The sequence below is a fragment of the Aegilops tauschii genome, chromosome 2 (assembly GCF_002575655.3).
Source record: "Aegilops tauschii subsp. strangulata cultivar AL8/78 chromosome 2, Aet v6.0, whole genome shotgun sequence".
Classification (NCBI taxonomy): domain Eukaryota; kingdom Viridiplantae; phylum Streptophyta; class Magnoliopsida; order Poales; family Poaceae; genus Aegilops; species Aegilops tauschii.
The window spans coordinates 305,197,818-305,203,167 of NC_053036.3; the positions used below are offsets into that span (position 1 = coordinate 305,197,818).

Consider the following 5,350-nt stretch of genomic DNA (forward strand, 5'->3'; position numbering starts at 1 on the left):
AATCTGAAGGAACAATTTGTGTCAGTCGGCTCTTGTGAGCCATTGGATGCAACATGGACGTCCAGAAGGGCTTCTTCAACCTCCGGAAATGATGCACTGTTCATCTTTTCTCTTAGCCATCAAGCAACCAGCCCACCACAGGCCTAACCGCCTGCCGCCGCCACCCCACCCTCCCCTGAACCGCCTCCCACCGCCATGCTCCCCCACCCCTCCGTCCGTTTAACCCCGGGCACGATTCATTTTTTCCATCGAACTGCATTCCACACCCAACACTCATAAGATAGATCATGGGCACCGTGCCATCCTAATATAGATACTGGGGTAGCTTCTCTGCCGTCTTCTTCCTTCGCTCCGGCAAACTTCTTTTTTCACAAATCGACTGACCCAAATAATACTACTAGTACGTATTAAGTATGGTAGTGTGACACCCCGGCTCAGAGAAACCGGAATGCCCCGTATTCCAGCCCAGAGATCGAGGTGACGTCTTCTAGAAGATGGCACTACTTAGAATAGAACAAACTAGCTCTCTATTACAACACGAATATGAATACAAGGTCTTCGGATTACAATAAATAACAATGGCAGGCAACGCTACGCCAACCACAGTTGCTCTATGCAAGCAGCATAACAACTCGAGGCAGCGGAACCTCTACCGGCAGCGGAACAACAAACGACGATGATGGACTCCAATCCGCAGGGACTCTGGCTGGAACGTTTATCCTAGCTCGCGAACGCAGGAACCACACCAAACAAGCAAGCAAACAAGGCACGACCTGCAAACTGGCATGACACGCCAGGTCAGTACATTGAATGTACTTGCAAGCTCACAATAACCAAAAGCAGTCAAGACAACAACAACAACAACAACAACATGGCATTAGCAGGTTAAAGCAATCATGAGCATGACACTAACAAAACAACATGGCCTGCACAAACTGAACATGATACGACTAGAACAAGCATAGCATGAACATATGAACATGATGATACTACATGCAACAGGTTAACATGATCATGCACCAACTTATTCTTGCTCGGCAGTTACCTCGTAACCATCTCATACATCAACTTACCAACTTCGGTATCCATGATACCACCGTGATCATCTCGCGATCACATAAAGATCAACCAACTTTGGCATCCATGATACCTTCGTGATCCTCTCTCGATCACAACCAATCTCTTTCTCATCATCGAACCGGGGTTATTATTAAGCAAGTTATTATTATTGTTGGCTCATAGTGTGACCGACTACGAACTGGGCCCATATCCATGGGCGCGGCTATCGATAGATTTAACACACACTCTATAGAGCTTAGCACACTGTACCCACACCACAGAACCCATGGCCTCGCACTCGCATACGTGTGGACCAACGGCGTTCCGACAAAACCGATCTACTGCCATGACACTCTCCCGGCCACTCCGACCTACTCCCCTCTTGGGCTAAGTCATGGGTGGCCCCGATGTCTACCAAAGACATCCAACGGCCACCGTCGTGGCAAAACATAAACGGTCCCAAACGGGGACAAAAGCGCGCAGACAACTCGGGTACACAAGGCTTATGTCCGCCTACCTGATCAAGGTAGCGCACGCCCATAACCTTCCCTCGTTGGAGGCACTAGCGAGAGACATGACAATAGACCTAGTTAAGACCTTCCCATAAAAGGCAAATGTGGTTGCACTGGTCAGCTCGATTTGGTGGCACCATGACTCATCCAACATTTGTTCAAGTTCATTATTATCCGGTTAAACTTGAATGCAATAAGCTGAGTCATATTAAAATAACATGATGCAACTACAATGCATGAGCATGATATCAACATAAGCATGGAGGTGCAACATAATCATCGAGCATAGCCACAATGGATCATATATCCGAATGAGCATGGCATACTCATGAGCATAACATTACCCATGAGCATAGCATGACTACTATCTTCATAAATAAATACCATGCAAGAACATAACAAGAGTACTACTCCCTCCGTTCCTAAATATTTGTCTTTCTAGAGGTTTCAAATGGTGACTACATACGGAACAAAATGAGTGAATCTACACTCTAAAATATGTCTATATACATCCGTATGTGGTGACCATTTGAAATCTCTAGAAAGACAAATATTTAGGAACGGAGGGAGTACCAAGTAAGCATGTAACCAACTAGCTGCAATAGAACATGCATAACAACGATACCGGATATCAGACGGTAAACATGCATCAGACTGAACATCACTACTACTAGAATGTACTACTGCTACCAAGAAAGACATATGAACATGATACTAGCAAGTAGTACAAGATAACAAGAAGCATCGGAACATAGCATGAAGGTGAACACGAAACCACGAGCATAACCGAAACAACGACAGTAGTAGCAAACAAGCAGACAGATAACGGGCAAACTTTTATTAAATATTCAAGTGGAAACCATGGCTACTGCATGGCTATCATTCAAGTGGCTGTTGTGGCTTGCCTGGGGTGATGAAGACTCCGGGAAAAAGTGCGATGAAGTCGCGGAACGAAACGCTGCACGTCTACTCTCTCGAAGGGGGCTGATAAGGGCAAGGACATCATGGTCATTTTCACAATGTGAACACCTTATGAAAAAGAAACCAACAGAAAGATCTCGACGAGATGAAGAAGTGAGCGTTGGTTTCACCTCAATCGGAGTTACGGTCGCGAAGTTATGAGGTGTAGAAGATCAGGGACCAATCTATGAATATTTTTATCACGAACAAGTCCCTGGCGGCTGAAACAGAAAGAGAAAGCGTATGTTCAGCCGTAGAAGAACGAGACTCCGCTTTCGCTTGATGAAAGCGTATATATCTAATACACGTGTACACGAAGAGAAAGCGTATACCCAACCGAAGTAGACTGAAAATACGTTTTCGGAACAGGAAAGCGTACTCTTTGGATTCCGTCTCCACTTAAACACGTGGACCAGGGGGGATTCACTTACGCGTGGGTCCCAGGCGCAGGGGGAGGGGCCAGGCTCGGTCGTCTCCTTCCTCCCGCTCGCCTGTTCTCCCGTGAGACAGAGCGGAGGCAGGGGAGGGAAACGGCCAAGGGGCCGGCCGGCTCAGGCGCTCCCCGGCTGAGCCGAGCACGCCGGCGGGTGTGGGAGGCCGAGAGGGTCCCGTCCATAGGACTAGTGGTCGCCGGGGAGAGGCGGGGAGGGACGGCGCTAGAGGAGGCCAGGGGCGGCGGCGGCGGTGGTGGCCTCGGTGGAGCAGGCCACTCCGGCGAGGGGAAAGGGTGTGGGGCGGCTCGAGGGGACGAGGGGAAGTCGTTGGAGGTGGCTAGAGGAGGAGAGGAGGCCTGAGTTGGCCGGGGAGGACCAAACTCCGGTGATGGCCGAGGATGAAACGATGAACTCCGGCGAGATTGGGCACTTCCGGCGAGCAAAAGAGGCGGGCGATGAGTGAGTGAGGTGAGAAATGACCCGGGGTTGCTATATATAGCCGAGGAGGAGGGTTCTAGAGCTCACGGGCGAGCTCGGGCTGTGCTCTAATGGAGGACAGTGGCTGGACGCGGCACATGCACGGCGATGGCGACTCTATTGCAGCGATTCAGGGCGGGGAAGTGACGCAGGACGGAGCAGAAGAGCACGGGCTAACTCCAGGACATGATTTGGACGCGAGAGGCAGAGGGAAAGAGGCCGAAACACGGCACACGGTCGGCCAGAGCGCAAGTTTAGCTGGTCGCGACCCGTGGTCACCGCGTGAAATGTGGCGGTGACACGCGCGCTGGGTTTCCAGACCTTGTCTAGGAGGTAGACCGTTCAACTCTGAATGCCAAGGAGGAGAGAAATAAGAATAGTGACAAAGGACGTGATCACAGCTAGCAGGGGATCAGATGAACAACAAGGTGTTTGATGCCTTCTGTGGTTCACATGAGTGGAGTTAGACTCAGAGCTTTGGCACGGAATGCTCAAGCACTAAGATGATCCTCTTTGAGAATTTGCAGCTCATTAGGATGGATAAAAAGGATACTTGCTGTAGAAACCACCATAATGGCCAGAATTAGAGATGATGAAGTTTCACTCACATGAAGAGGAAATTTGAGCTGAAATTGGGCATGGCCTAATGATTTGAAGATATGAAGATGCTCAAAAAGTTTCATGCCATTTGGATGAACCAAACTAGCACTTGCTTCATATAGCATCCCTCTGGACAGAAACTTGGAAAAATTGCACAGGGAAAATGGATTAATGAATTGAGCCAAAACTTGGTGGAGAGAGTTTATATGGATGTGATAATGTCCTGGTAAATTTTCAGCTTAAATGGAGCAATATAAAATATGGTTGCTTCACAAGCTGAAAATCTGACCAGAAAATAAGATTTGGAGCCGTGCTCACATATGTGAGTTACATGAGCTCTAATTTGGTGGGGAGTGATGATTTGATCATATGAAGGATCTTGCAAAATTTCAACTCATTTAGATATGCCTAGCTAGTACTTCCTTCACAATTACTTCCCTCAGACAGGAACTTTGAAAAATTGCTCAGGAATATTTACTCGGCAAATTGAGTTGAATTTTGTCATGGGGAAATTATATGGACATGAAAAGATGTCCAAAAAGTTTGGGGTCAATCAAGCAAATATAAATGACACTTCGTTCTCAAACCACCGCTTAGGGCAGAATCAGAAAAGGAATATTTGTGAATTATCTTTGATGATGCCAAGGAAGGATTTTGACATATTGTGGAAGATATGACCCAAACAATTTACGAGAATTATTTCAGAATTTTGGGAGTGACAGAAGTATAGGTTGCTTCACAACCTAGGTTTAAATGGTTATTCCTTTAACAGAAAAAGGAGTATTCCCAAGAAAAGAATATTGGATTAGGTCAAGGATGAAAATGACATGATCTTGGGATGATGATGAGGATGACAAGCCACTATAAAACCTAGGAAGACATGATCTTCCCAAGTTTCAGAACCACATAGCCACAGAAAAGCAAATCAATTCAAGAAATCCAAGAAAATCATTAGAAAAAGAAAAGGGCAAAATCCAGGGTGTTACAGGTAGGAACACGAAGAAACGAGTAGTAGTAGAAACTACAAGAAGAATTGTAGTAAGACATACTAGTACGTACTAAAGAGTTCAAATAACGAGAAAGAACATAACATAGTTCTGCTGGGGGCTCAACACAACACACCCCTGAAATAAAACTAAGCAACTAGTCCGCTTGCCAACGGCACTGCCACCTTACTCAGAGTCCTCGTCCACATCCTCGTCCCTCTTCCTCTTCCCCTTCACCGATACGTCTTTGCTTGAACCAGACATTGGGCTCTGCTTCTTCATCCAACCCTTGCAGATATTTAAACAAAGGTAGGTGATGTCT

General features: G+C 46.9%; 1 long non-coding RNA gene across 1 annotated transcript; it reads right to left on the reverse strand.

Annotated features, from left to right (window-relative positions):
• Positions 1-485: 485 nt before the first annotated feature.
• LOC123497364 (uncharacterized) lies at positions 486-2,784 on the reverse strand. Its single transcript, XR_006671055.2, has 2 exons — positions 2,663-2,784; positions 486-2,555 (listed from the first exon to the last, which is right to left on the reverse strand). It is a non-coding gene; the product is annotated as an uncharacterized lncRNA (long non-coding RNA).
• Positions 2,785-5,350: the final 2,566 nt, after the last annotated feature.